Consider the following 15,445-nt stretch of genomic DNA (forward strand, 5'->3'; position numbering starts at 1 on the left):
TTGCTTGCTTACTCTTTCAAAGTAAATAAACTTAAAAAAATGTATAAACAGGGTTCCAGCCATAAAGGAGTCCTGGTGAGCAAGGACATATACTAGCAGTTACAGTGCAGTTTGATGATCCTTTCTATAGATGTAATGGGAATATACAGAAAGAAAAGCCTAAAATGGCCCAGAATGTGGGAAAGAATTTCAAAGTACTAAGTGCTTGAGCCAGGTCTGGAAGGTTGGTGATAAGTATGCATTACAGGCAAACCCCAGAAAGCTCAGAATATGCAAATGCATTGATTCATGAGAAACCACAAAGCTATATTAACAATCAAAAAGCGCAGAAATTGCTAGAACATGAAGAGAAGGATGAGACATAGCCAGAAAGGACTTAGGACAAGGGGTTAGGGCATAGACTGGGAAGGGGAAAAGGAACTCTTTTTTTATTCCTCCAAGACTGATTACAAATAACAAGTCCTTGTATCCCTGGTCATTCATGAAACATTCCACTGAAACCATGTAAAATATTGTTGGAGGATCTTTTTCTTAAGGAGAAGATCTGGAGCTTACATCATCTTTTTTATTGTGGTAGATAGAACCCCGGGCATTCAGGAAAGACCATGGAGAACCTTTGAGGTATTCCAGTTTTCAATGTTTCTCTATCCTACCCAAAACATACGCTTTCCATTGGTAATTTACCAAGTAGTCCCCACATTAGCAAGGCTGTCATTGCTAGTACTTAACACTGGGGTAGAGGAAGAGCTTTCATGAGGATGGAGGGTGGGAACAGGACAGTGCCAAATGGAAAAAGATGCGTTTTCTTTTCCCCTAGGAGTAAGCAGCATGCTGGTAGCCAAAACAATGAGCTCATCCTGAATGTTACTGTAGTAAATGCCAGGTGAATAAGTTGTCTATTATTAGACCTTACCATGCAGTAAGTGCTTTTGTCCCCTCCTTTCTTGGGTAACACCTTCTATTGCAATACATATAAACTTTGGGAACATTGGTCCCCATTAACATGGAAGGAATAGAAAATATATAGGAAGTGCTTACACAGAGAGCGATTAACTGGAAAAGGAGCTCTGCTAAAGCACATTTTAACTCCATCTGTACTGGTGGAGTGGTAGTAACATCTGTCTCCCTTTTCAGTTTTATTACAAGTTTTAAGTCAGGGAACACTGGGGTATAATTTTCCTTCTCTCTCCCCCTTGGCAACTCAAACGGTGTAAGGCATATAGAAAATTATTTTGAATGGCACACCTCACTAATCTAGATTAAAGTATATCAATTTAGCAAATCGCTTAGCAAAGAAATAGTGAACACCCTGCTAAGTGCAGAGATTATGGGAACTCTCGTTCTTTCAAGGAGCTTTATGTCTAGTGGGTGACAGACCTTTAATGACCATTAAGGGTACAAATGAGACTAAAATGTGCTCTATAGAAAAAGACCACATAATTTGGTGCTTAACGTTTCAGCTGTTGAGTCCAAAAAGCATGGACTGGAAGTCTAGCTCTGTTTAACAACTCCATGACTTTGGGCAAGTTACATAATCCCCATGTGTCTTAGTTTTCTTATCTATGAAATGGAAATAGTAATACTACCTCTAGGTTTTTTGTTATTTGTCTTGTGGACTAAGACACACACTGTGTGCAAAGTATTTAACACCGTGTACACAAAATATAATGCTTTCAAGTTAGTGAAAATGGCTGAAAAAGACACTAGATTCAAAGGAAGTAGGCCATCAGCTCTGAGTAGTGGTATAGGAAACCCCTGAACCAAGGAAGTGGTGTTTCACCTGAACCTTGAGAGAGGTTTGTAATTACCAGAGTAAAGCAGTAAGACCCAGGAAAATGCATAGAGGAGTGGAAGTTCATGCCAAAAATGTGGAGAACAGAAGATGGCTCAGTGTAGACAGAACCAAAAACTCACTGTAAAGGAGAAGGAGGTTCATGGAAGGAGAGGAGATGAGTGGAAAATTAGATTCAACTAAGATCATGAATAACCTTCGTGCTTAGGAGCATAACTGAATAAGGAGCATAACTGAAGAATGAATGAATGATGTTATTAATTCTATTGTTGATGATGCAACATTGAATTCTATGTTCAAAGCAATCTTTAGGAAGAGCCCTCTGGTGACATTAAGATGATTAAGTCGGCAAAACTGAAGGTACAAAGATCTTCACTGTATTCCGTGTAACACATGACTGACTGGACTAAAGTAACAGGAATGGAGAGGTGAGAGAAGGAAAAACAACTGGGGAGTGAAATCAACTAATAGCATCAAGAGACTCCTCTAAATTTGTGCCTGGGTTTTAATTGTAAGTAGTAAACATTGCCATTTTTTTCTTTTCATCTATCATGTATTAACATGTATGTAAACATGTTTTCCGTTCATTTTCAAATGGAAGCCTGCCTGCTCTGTGTCCAACTAACTGCCCAGAGGTAACATTATTTTAAAAATGTGAGGAGCTAAATGGTTTCTATTATTCATTACTGTGTAACAAATCAACCCCAGTACTTAACTGCCTAAAACAAAATCTGTTTTGCTAAATATGATGGCCCTGTGGGTTGACTGAACTCATTTCAGCCTGGCAGTTCTATTGCATGTGAGGTCTGCTGGGGCTGCAGCCGTCTGGCCCTTGACTAGGCTGGCACATCCAAGATGGGCTACTCACATGGCTGCATTTGGTGCTGTCAGCTGGGAGTTCAGCAGTTTATGATGATAGTAGTGTCTCAGTTTTCTTCCACATGTCCTCTCCACACTGCTTAGAATTTTGGGGAAATTTTAAAAAAGGAGGAGGAGCATTTTCTAAGTTTCATTTATTTAAGTGATCTCTATAGCCAACATGGGGCTTGAAGTCACAACCCCCAGATCAAGAGTCACACAGTTCTTATGACTGAGTCAGCCAGGTGCCCCATGGTGCTCATCCTCTTAAGGCCTGGGCTTGGAAGTGCTTGGAGGTCACTTCTGATGCCTCCTCTTTGGCAAAGCCAGTCTTAAGGACAGTACAGTTTCAAGGAGAGGGTAAATAAGCCCCCGCCCCTTAATGTGAAGAGTAGCATGGACATATAAGAAGGGAAGGATTGTTTGAGACTATCTTTGCAGACTAGCTACCAAATGGTTCAAATCAAAGAAACAGACTTGAAAATGTTCTCTTTTCAATTATTAGGAACCTAAAATCAGTGTCATAAAGTAATGGATTGCAGGCTGCCTACATTTTGGGGCAATCTCCTCCAATATCTTAATTTTCACTGTTTCCTATGATCCGTTGGTTGTTGAAATGCTATTCACCATGAGCTCTGAGGTCCTGTATATAATGGCTTGTTCAGTCAGATTTCCACAGACAGATCAAACTCTTCAATATGCCTAAACTGAAATCATCCCCTCTCTCTGACTCTGAACAATTAAGCCCTGAAAAGAACCTACTGTGTTTTCCTCTGGGGGCTTTGTGCCTCAAGGTATGGCATTCTTGTGCAATCTTTTGTTTCAGAGAGTGCTTCTCAAGCTTCAGTATGCAAAAGCACCACCTGGGGATCCAGTTAAAATGCAGATTCTGACTCAGTAGGTCTAGAGTGAGGCCCAAAAGTCTGCATTTTTAACAAATTCCCTGAGAATACCCATGCTGCTGGTCCATGAGGAGTAAGGATCTAATTCACAAAACTTGAATTCATGTGAAATATGTTTCATCTCCCTTTTCCTTCAAAAACAGTCATCAAATCTTCCCAATTATTCTGGAACTAGTCAATGAATACATTTCAAATATATTCATCCCTCTCCCTTCTACTTTTTTTCTAGTCTGGTCTGGACAACTGCAATGAGCTTCTCATGTCTCTATTTGGTCCCATCTCACACTAACGTATTTTATAGGGCGTTCCCAAAGTTTGTGGGTTTTTTTTTATAAGAAAATATAATTGTGTTACTTCTTAATATCTTTCAGTGCCTCCCACAGGGTAAAAAATAAACTCCTTCGAATACTCGGTTCCTACTTGCATGTCCCGCTTTGTGAACTTCCATTTCTGCAACTTCCAACTTCCTCTCCCTACCACCTCCAATGCATATGTACACTGTCTATGCTCCAGAACAGATTTTCCTATCTTGGCCTTTGTACCTGGTATTTCCCTGCCTACAATGCAACTTATTATTCCAGTAGTAAAGTATTACCTACTCCTAATGCCTTCTCCATCCCCCCAAGGCTGATTTAGGGACTCTTTCTATTAAGTACTCACTGCACTTTGTATGTACCCTCATTAAATCAATCTTTCTTTATAGAGTATTTACTTCCATGTTTCTTTTCCTACTAAACTAAGAGATAATAGAGACCAAAGACCATAGCTTTCCAACTTTGTAGGCCAGTGCCTATTCCCTGCTCAGAGAATGGTTATGACTGTACATATTGAGATAAATTAGTAAGTGAATAAATGAACTATCAATATTGGAAAGTAAAATCAGATTTTAGCCCAAGACAAAAAGAATTTTATTGCAACTAAACCTCTTGTGTAGATGCTTTGGACAGTAGTGAGCTCCCTGTCACCTGAGAGAAAAATAGGCAGGGATAATACCAAAAGGAAGTTCTATTTTAAGTGTATTTTAGCCCTGTAATATTTCAAGTCCCTTCCAATTATGAGATTCTATGATGTAAGATGATTTTGAGAAGGTTATTAGTTTTTGAAAGATTTCCAGAACATATAATACTTTCTTCCCAAACTATGTAGGAAAGAGATAAAGGAAATTCCTAATTTGTGGCACATTGAGACACAGCAGTTCTGTCTTCCACATGTTCAACTGTGTGTTATTTAAGCTCCTCAAATGAATTGTGATCATCATCATCTCCTTGACATATCTTACACTATAACCAGAAGTCTTCCAGCTCAGCAGAAAAAACCCACATTACTGTAGCTTCAAGAGGCAGAGTAATAATGTAGACAACCTGATTTTGATTTTTCCCCCCAATGCCATTTCTAACTTCTCTAACATCCTTGCACTTTAAATCAGTACAAGAATTGTAGCCAGAAGGAAATTAGAATTTACTGAATCATAGTCTCAAAGAACAAAAGCTACTCCCGAGAAACACACTTTTCATTTGGAAATATTACGCTGAATCAAATAATGGTAACTTTTTGGCTCACCTTACAGAAAAAAAAAACTGCTAATTTTCTTCCAATCTGATATTTGAACGATATTCCTTCATTAGTCATAAGATTCAAGAATATCATGGCTAATTGAGTTGTATAAACACATTTATTCAATAATTAGAAAAAATTAAGTACTTATAAATGTTACATATTGTTTAATGTATTGTGGTTCTATAAACAAGACAATTTCTTCCCCAAGAAAAGATCAAAGTCAGTTTAACAGCAACATGGGAATAACAACAACAGTCTCCTATCAATTCACTAAGGGACTAAATCAACGAAAGCTTATTTCACCAAATGAAAAAAAATTTATTTCACTTTTGTGCTTACTTTTTGCACCTGTCCTTTAGATAATGGGATGTGTTTTCCTTTTAATAAGTGTGTGTGTGTGTGTGTGTGTGTGTGTGTGTGTGTGCGCGCGCATATTATTTAACATCTAGTGGTGGATATATGCCCTATCCACCCTGTGTGCCCACCTCTGGGCCAGCCACAGAGATTGTCTGACAAACATAGAATCTAGAGGAGTTCACCACAGCCATATTTTGTTCAGGGCCTACACTAGGGCAGAAACATGGGCAGAACAGAGACAGGGCAAAGACAAACTAAACATACTGAGAACAAATCCGCAATGAGTTAGTGAGCTGATCTTTGGTGAATTGACTTTCAGAAAATTGAATTTTGGGAAGCCAATGCTAGCTTCATTAAAGATCTCACCATTGTAGTCAAAGGAGTAAACTGACAGAGTAGAAGCCAAGTCCACAGAGTGTGGACCCTGGACTAATGGGATCAACAGCACACAGAACCATGTTAGATGCAGATTCTTCAAGGCCCGCCCCAGATCTACTGAATCAGAATCCCTGAGAATGGGGCCCCAGCAATCTCTGGTTTACCAAGCCCTCCAAGAGTGATAGCCCATGGGTGATAGCCCATCTTTGAGAACCTTGGTGATAAAGTGACATAGCAACATTTCTGAGTACTGTATGGCACACAGATGGGGTAACTAACCCCACGTGGAGAACTCAAGACAAGCTTCCCAAGTAAAGCTAGCACCTCACATTTTTTTTTGTATCATTTAATTCAGCTTCTTCCATTTCCTTAAATTCTGCCAGGGATACTAACAATATTGTGCAATTTTAATTTCTTCACATCTTCCTTCTCTCAGTTACTTTCCAATAGTGGTTAAAAAGTAATGAGAAACAAAGGAAATAGAAACGTATGATAAAAAATGTGTTGACAGTATAGAAATAACCAATTTTCCTTTAATGGGCAAATGGGCAGAGTATGGTCTTTGGGACAAATTAACCCTGAGCTAGGGTGATCATATTTAGGAAATAAAACTATAACATATCTAGCTACACTGGAATATCAAAAAAAAAAAAAAAAAGAAGAAGAAGAAGGAATTTGAACCCAGTCCATGCTGCAAAAGGGATGGCAGCGTTGGTGCTGACCCTGTGGGGTCACAAGTCAGCATACAGAAGATGGCATGTAAGGTACTGGGGTTGCTTCAGACCCAGTCCTGGGGTTGCTCAGGTCCCAGTCCTTGGGCTGCCAGGCAGAGCGTGTGCCAGGCCTCCCTCCCACCAGTGGAGCCTTCCTTCTTCTCCTCCTTGGGGCATCATCCTCTTGGCTCTTCACAGATATGCCACCCAGAAACCAGCCCAACCAGGCCAAGAAGATAACCTTCCCCCTTCCATGCTGCTCAAAGACTACCAGAACATTCCTGAAATTGAGAAGTTTGATAATGCTGTAAGAAGATTCTTGTCTTTGGAAATGGCCAACTAGAAGCAGCAGCTAAAAATCAAGCAAGAGCAGTTGACGAATAAGATTGTGGTGGACCCTGAGGACACCAGCTCCCTGGAGGCTGGACTTGTTGCCCTGTCAAGATTTGCAATTATGAAGAATGCATGAGAAATTTTGCAAGGACAAAGCCCACAAGCACTATGTGCTCATAAGCATCAGCCAGAGGAAAAAGATGCTCAAAAGCTTCCATAAGACCAACTATAGTGTTTTCCACAAGATGTGCAAGCAGCTGAGGACTGAGTATACCTTTCCCCCCCTGTAATACCAGAAAGCCCACTCCTGCTGGGTGACAAGGAGGGCTCTGTGAGTTTGAGTTGTCTGGGAGATACACAAGCTAAAGAAGCAGAAAGGGCCGTAAAAATTGTAGCTGGGAAACGAAGCCAGAAAAACCCAGAGAGCCTTTCCAAAGCAGGACCAGAGGCAAAGAAAACCAGTAAGTTTTATCAGAGTTAGCATTAGGATGTCTCATTCAATATTTGCAATTTACTCATACTAAAGAAATTATTTTATTTTATTATTTTTTTTTTACCTGAAGTTCAGTTTAACTGCATGTCCTGTATTTTATCTGGTAGTCTCGGTAGTCATGGACTCACTTTTTACCTTAACTTGGGATTAATAACAGCAACCATTTATTGGGCAATTACTATTCAGAAAACATTATTCAACACATCTGGAAGCATACTTACTAAATCCTCACCATATTTTTATAAAATAGGTATTCTTATTCTCCTTACACATGTAGGAAACAGGCTTAGCAATTGAGTCATCAAAGCTAGTAGAAGGTAGAACAAGAATTTAAATCTGTATCCAGCCTGATTCCAGAACCAAAGCTTTTAATGACTAAATTCTACTGCTTAACTATACTGCAATTTGCTTAATCCTGATGGAACAAGTTTCTTTTGTGTTATTATGAAAACTGAGATTATGTATTGCACATAACACAGTTTGTGGCAATTGATAGGCATACAAAAGTACATATTAGCACTAACATTTATACTCAAAATCAAGGAAACCGACCCCAAAATACACTTGGCTTCAGAAAAATACTTTTACTCTACTGTAACCATAAATAATGAGTTTTGGGAAAAGGACTCTGGTTTGTCTGGGATGGTATGGATTTGTTTTGGCCTCAGTTCATTAAGGTCAGAGGTAAAGTTAAACGAAGTGTATCCTCACAGAGAGTTGACTTTCTCATGTTTGTGCATGCTGACAAGAAGGGCCCATCCACAGAATGCCAGTCATTGAAGAAGAAAACAGCGCCATGGAGTTTTATCTGGAATCTTGCATTGCTCTGAGACCCTAAGCTGTTCCACATGGACAAGGTAAGAACTAGAGTAACCATGTGGAAAAAAGTTGTGGAAGGACCAAGAAGCCCAGAGCAAGATGAGAAGAGACAGTAGCTATGGCTGTCTAAAGCCTGAGATTTGATGTGTCTTACTTCATTGGTTTCTCTCAAGAGTGAAAGAAGTTATGTATGTAAAATTCTTTGCATGGTATAATCAGAATATGTATCTACTGAGCATGAGTTAGTAAATTCATTACTGAAATGGGTAATCCCTTCTGCAAAAAACAAAAAAAAAAAAAAAACATTTCTTTAGAGGGAGAACTAGCACGCATGCACAAGGTGGGGAGGGGCAGAGGGAGAGAGAGAGCACAAGAATCTCAAGCAGGTTCTGTGCAGAGCCTGGAGCTCAGCCCTGACACAGGGTTTGATCACACATCTCTGCGATCATGACCTGGGCAAAAGTCAAGATTTGGACATTCAACTGACTGAGCCACACAGGTACCTCCAAAAGGAACTTTTTAAAGCAAGAATCATGACCTCTTCCAAGTCACAGTTGTTTCAGTAAGAGTCAAATACTTGATCTGTATATACTTTAGTATTTGCCATCCTGAGCCAAAATGATGAAAACTTTTGTTCCTACATCTTTATCAGTCAGCATTAAAAACTTCAAAGGGTCTAAAATTATGCCTTACTTGCAAACCACCATGTTAGCTTGTCACAATTTCATGGATGTTGCTGGTAGACATGAGACAAAGGACAGTTTGTTACTCAGAGCGACATCAGCAGCTAGATTATCAGCAATTTTTGTGTTGCTCTCCAAGACTCAATTCCAACAGCATGACAGGAAAAGGGCCAAATGTTAACTGCACATTTGGATTCACAAAGGATTGTGAACCAGGAGTCTGTGTCACAGGGAAGGAACCCTGAGCCCAGAGAACTCAGATCTTTTTAAGTGAGCAATAAATGTGCCTCCCCTTTCTACAGGGAGTGGGAAGGCATGATCTTTATTATAATGGACAGTAAGCATGCCTGTCTTTACTTCAGGGGGAGATATTACCATTATCTTCCAAGGTTATAAGTAAGTAAACCTTTTCCAGAAGGAAACACTATCTCTATCATCCAAGACTTTTCACTATTCCAGTATCTTTGAAAATATAGTCTAGGGAAAAAAAAGACACCAAAATAAAGCAAGGAACCAGGTGAAATGCTCCATGTTTTGTAACATAGAGGTAAAGCATGATTTCAGGGGGCTTTTACTAGGATATAATTTACTGCTTGCATACATTGTTTCAGGGTGTAAACAGTGCTATAAAGGGTACTTTATAAACTGTAGCCCTGTATTCTCCGATTGTTCCTAAAACAAGTATGTGAGATAAATATGCTTTTCACTTCATATTCTTTCAGAATATCTAAAAGAAATTTTAATAAAAGCCAGCAAACCGTGTACCTGGCTTAGATAGCCAAATTCTGTCCTAAGCTCTCAGTAACAGCCTGTGTTGCTCTCATAGCTTTTATCACAATTACAACTAAGAATTTGTTTACTTTTCATTTAATTTCTATCTCCCTGGATTATAAGTGGTCTTTCACTGAGGGTCCCTTGTGTCTCTTCTTACACTTATGTTTGAGTCAGCTAGCATAACATCTGACATATAGTAGTTATCCAATATATGCAACAAATATTTTTTGAATGTTGACTAAGTTTAACTGTACTTCACTTACAAATGATAAATGAAAATTTGGTGACATGATTTGATTCTATCATATACTTGACCTTTACCAGGATTTTCGAGAATGGAGTTTCCTAGAAGGCTGCATGGGGAAATGACTGATGAGCTAATCTAGGATTTCCATTTTATTGTATAAATTTGGAAACTAAGGGCTAGTAGTAACAAATAAGTTATCCAGAGTCACATGTCAAGTTTCCTGACTCTTGGTTTAATGCTCTTTCACCTATGATGTTCCTTCACCTGCCCCTTCAACCTGTTCTGGCAATAATGTAAAGCACTTCTGTGTTTATCTGCTGTGAAAAAATGTGGCAGTGCACTCTCAGGGCAAGAATGGAGAGATGGAAATGTCTGCATCTCTATGCTAATATCTCCTGTCATCATATGGGTCAGGGAGACTGTGTTCCCAAACTCAAAAATAATTGCAATGTGTTTTCAAAGTTCTGAACTTTGCCTGATATTTCTTCCTCCTTGCTGGGAAAAGGAGGTATGACACAGCTTGGAAAGACTGAGATATATCTACAAATCAAAATGTCTGCAAATCTGCCAAAATCTGATTCCGATAACCCAGAGATGTTTTTATTTTTACTCCTCCTATCTTGTTTAAATTGGCAAATAAGAAACTTTTCCTACTTTAATTTGTTACAGAACTGTTACGAGTTAATAACAAAAGCATTATTGTTTAGGGCTCCAAGTAGGTTATAATAAAGAACTCGAAAAATTTCACTTCTTTCCAAGATTTTAGAAATTTCCTACAGTAATCATGCTTTGAGTAACAAAGGATATGCTGCTTACCCCGCCAGCTCCACAACATCCCTGTGATCAATTGTTCCTCCAAGAACCAGCTCTGACGAGGATGTTGCTTTGGAGGAAAGGTGCTCTATAAATGTAAAAAATAAGTAAATGGATGGGCCGGGCAGAACAGCATAGGCTCTGGATTAAATAGAGGCTAGAATTTGGTTTTCAAATTTCAAAGAAACATGGGACTGGTCTTGGTCTTCCGCCTTGGGAAAAGCTACAAAGATTTATTTTTGTGAACATATCAAAATTCTCATTCTTATGCAGCTATAGCTATTGGAATACCTGAGGGGAGATTGCTTTACGACCTAACAGGAGCAAATGCAGATCTCTCTTGCCTTATAGACTAAATGGTTTTATACTCATTCCTGAGCAATGAATCTAAGTTTTTAGTGAATTCCATGAAAAGATCTTTAGAATGGTAATATTGCAGAGCAAAAGTTCCTACCATAGACTGAATGGAAAACTTTTAGAAAGAGGCCAGCCATCAATTTTCTGAGGGAGGTTAGACAAGCAATACTCCTGCAATACGTTTTAGAATCTGGCATCCCATTGTATAATTTCTCACATAGGTACTGCTTTCATGGATTCAGGAGGACCTACATCTGTATCTTTACAGATTCACAAATTAACTCCTCTCCTTTTATGGAAGCGAGATTTTAGTATATAATAGAGTTACACTGTATGAGAACATTTTGCTGGCCAGTTTTGCCATTAAACTAGTCAGGGGTGAATGTGCTTTTTTTTTTTTTTTTTTTTTTTAAGGTATGAAGTATGAGGATTTCACTGCTAGAATCACAGTATTTTTTGGTGGTTTTAGTTTCCCTCCATCCCCACCCTTTATCTATAGAAAAGAAAACCAATTGTCTCACTCTGTCAGAACTTTCAGAGAGGGTTTAGAAACCATCATAAAATCAACCTTGGTTTGTGGACCACACCAATATCAATTTCCTGGTTTGACAGTGATCTTTAGTTATAGAAAAAGATTACCATTGAGGAGATTAGGAAAAAAGTACATGAGACTCTCTATCTTTGAAAATCCTTGTAAACCTACAATTATTTCAAGATAATAAATGAAAAAATTGAAATAACAGTAGCAAACAGAAGAGTGATAGACCTGACTCATTCACTGGACAAACTTTATACGTGTGCTCACTAAACCACAAAATGGAGATAGCATCTAGCAGTAATAGCTAAATGAGTATAAACTGAATGGTTTGTTTGTGCACAGACAATATGGCAAAATTAAGAGCAAGTCCTTTAAGGCCAAACTAACTGCACTCAAATACAAGGTCATACACTTTCTATGTGGGACTTTGGTCCAGAATATAATGTTCCTTCACTATCCAGATGTGGAAATTTGGATGGTGGTAAGAAAATCACTTATACTATAAGATAGTTGTGATGATTGAGTTTAATATTTGTAAAGGCACTTAACAACAATGCCTGGTCCTTAGCAATACTACGTAACGGGCAGCCATCCTGTGAAGAAATCACTTGGCATAGCTCTGCAAGTATTGGTTTCCTTCCCTTTTCTGATTTTGAGTTAAATCCTATAAGAAGCCCATTACAAGTAGCCTAGAAACAGAATTATGGTATATTTGTGTCATTGAATCAAGTAATGAGTGAACGGTCTTCCACTGAACACAAAAATATGGATAAATCTCAAACATAATACTGAGTGAAAGAAGCTACCCAATAAGTTTATTGTATGATTGTATGTAAAATATTAAATGGCAAAAAGAAAATTATCAGCCTAGTTTTGATAAAACATTTCAAATTCCTCATATCAAAGCATATCAATAAGATGTACATATGCTAATTTTATAATACACATCAAGTCCCAAATTTCCAATCCCAGGTAAGTTATCAAGTGTCAAAATGTAAATGCTGATAATTTAACTGTAGGTAGTATTTTTTGAAGTACAACTGACATATTAATTTCAGGTGTGCATCATAGTGATTTGATACTTTTATATATTATAAAATGACCCCCATGTTACCATCTGTCACCATATAAAATTATTGCAATATTACTGGTTATACTCCCTGAGCTGTACATTATACTCCCATGACCTATTTTACAGCTGAAAGTTTATACTTCTTAATCACTTTCACCTATTTCACTACCTCCCCAAACCCTCCCCCTCTTTGACAACAAACAGTTTTCTTCCTGTATCTATTGGTCTGATCTATATTTTTTTTCGTTATTTTTTAATTCCACACGTAAGTGAAATCATACAGTATTTGTCTTTCACTTTTGACTTATTTCACTTAGCATAATACTTTCTAGGTCCATCCATGCAACCACAAATGGCAGGATTTCATTCCTATTCATGGCGGAGTAATATTTCATCATGAATATATATGTGTGTGTACACATACCTCATCTTCTTTACTCATTCATCTATTGATGGATGCAAGTTGTTTCCATATCTTAGCAATTGTAAGTAATGCTGCAATGAACAGAGTGATACATCTAATTCTTCAAATTGGTGGTTTCATTTCTGTCAGATGAATATCCAGGAGAGGAATTATTGGATCCTATGGTATTTCTATTTTTTAATATGAGGACATTTCATATGGTTTCTATGGTGGCTGCACCAATTTATGTTCCCATCAGCAGTGCACAAAAGGTTTCTTTTCTCCACATTCTCACCAGAAATTTTTACCATTCCTTTTGATACCAGCCATACTGACCAGTGTGAGGTGATATCTAACTGTGGTTTTAATTTGCATTTCCATAATCATTAGTGATGTTGATCATCTTGTCATGTGCCTGTTGGCCATCTATAGGTCTTCTTTGGGAAAATGTCTGTTCAAGTCCTCTACCCAGTTTTTAGTCAGGTTGTTTAGGGTTTGGGGGGAATTTTTTAAAAAAAATATTAAGTTGTGTAAGTTCTTTATGTACTTTGGATAGTAACCCTTCATCAAATGTATAATTTGCAAATATCTTCACTCATTCAATAGGCTGCATTGTTGATGGTTTCCTTATCTATGCAGAAGCTTTTTAGAATGAGAATGTAATCTCATTCAATTATTTTAGCTTTTGCTGCCCTTGCCTGAGATGACAGCATCTCTTTAGGCTTTAAAGAACCATTGATAATCATGATTTTTTAAATTTTGTTTTTAATTTTTGAGAGAGAGAGAGAGAGAGTGCGAGGGGTGGGGGACAGAGAGAGAGGGAAACACAGAATCTGCAGCAGGCTTCAGACTCTGAGCTATCAGCACAGAACCCAATGTGGGGCTCGAACTCACAAACCATGAGATCATGACCTGAGTCAAAGTCAGATGCTTAACTGACTGAGCCACCCAGACATCCCTCATATTCAAAGATTTAAAGAACATTCTGAGGTGAAAATAACAATACCTAAAATAAAAAAAAATATCGCTGGGTCGTCTTGACAGAAAATAAGACATTGGAGAATGAAATATCCATAAATTTTAAATCAGAGCAATAGAAACTATTCAAAATGTAGTACACATGCACACACACACACAGCTCAAAGAAATGAACAAAACTGATGTGACATGTGGAATAATCTAAAGTGGTCTAATATACAAATAATCGGTGTTTCAAATAGAAGAGGTAGAGTTATTAAAGAGATAATGGTCAAAATATTTCCTATTTTGGTATTATACAAACTCTTATATCCAAGAGGTTAAATAAACATTAAGGGTGAATACAAAGCAAACCATAAAAATGCATGTAGTACAATTGTTCACTATCAATAAGAAAACCTTAAAATAAGCTTCAGAGAAAAATATACAAAGAAACAAGAATCAATATGGACTCTGCATCAGAAATAATGGAAGGGACAATACAATGGAACAATATTTTTAAAATGCTAAAACACAAAAAGAAACTATTAACTTAGAATTCTATACCCAGCAAAAATTATCCTCCAAAAATAAAGGCAAAATAAATACCATTTCAGACAATCAAAACCAGAAAGGATTCAGCAGCAGCAAACCTACAACACAAAATACACTAAACAAGATTTTTCAAGCTGAAGGAAAAGAATAAAAAATGGAAATTTGAATCTACACAAAGAAATGAAGAAAGCTAGAGAGGGTAACTTGGAGATAAATCGCAGGGATATTTGTTTTCTTGTTTTTAAATGTCTATAAAATATCACTGTCCACAAAATATAATAATGATGTATTTGGGAACTTAAAATCTATTTATAGATAAGAATTCTAAAAACAGCAGCAAGAAGGATAGAAGGGAAAAATGCAAGTATACAGTAGTAAGGTTTTAGTATTATAATAAAATGGTATATTACTTAAGTATAGACTAAAATAAAGATGAATGTTGCCAACTTTAAAGCAAGCATTAATATATCAAAGATTTCGGAGGCTATTGGGAAGATGGCAGAGTAGGAGGATCCTAAGCCCACCTTGTCCTATGGACATACTGAGAAAACAGCTACATCTATGGAACTCTGAAAACTACCTGAAGACTGGCAGAATTGACCTTCCTCAGTTAATCATTGGGAAGAGGCCACATTGAAAAGGGAAGAAAGGGCAGAGATGCAGCTGGGAATCAAACCGTGGGCAAGACTAACCATAAACAGGAGAGACACCACCACCAGAGAATCAAGAGGATCAGACTCCATTCCAGGCACCTGTGGCAGTGGGGACCCACACAAGGAAGAGGAGTCCTCATAACGTCTGGTTTTGAAAAAGAGTAGGGCTTAACATCAGGAGAGCCAGAGGA

The 15,445-nt window shown here is 37.8% G+C and overlaps 1 pseudogene; it reads left to right on the forward strand.

The window, feature by feature from the left end:
* The first annotated feature begins 6,546 nt into the window (after nt 1–6,546).
* On the forward strand, nt 6,547–7,371 carry LOC115519721 (annotated as a pseudogene).
* Nucleotides 7,372–15,445: the final 8,074 nt, after the last annotated feature.

Source organism: Lynx canadensis, chromosome C1 (genome assembly GCF_007474595.2).
Source record: "Lynx canadensis isolate LIC74 chromosome C1, mLynCan4.pri.v2, whole genome shotgun sequence".
NCBI lineage: Eukaryota > Metazoa > Chordata > Mammalia > Carnivora > Felidae > Lynx > Lynx canadensis.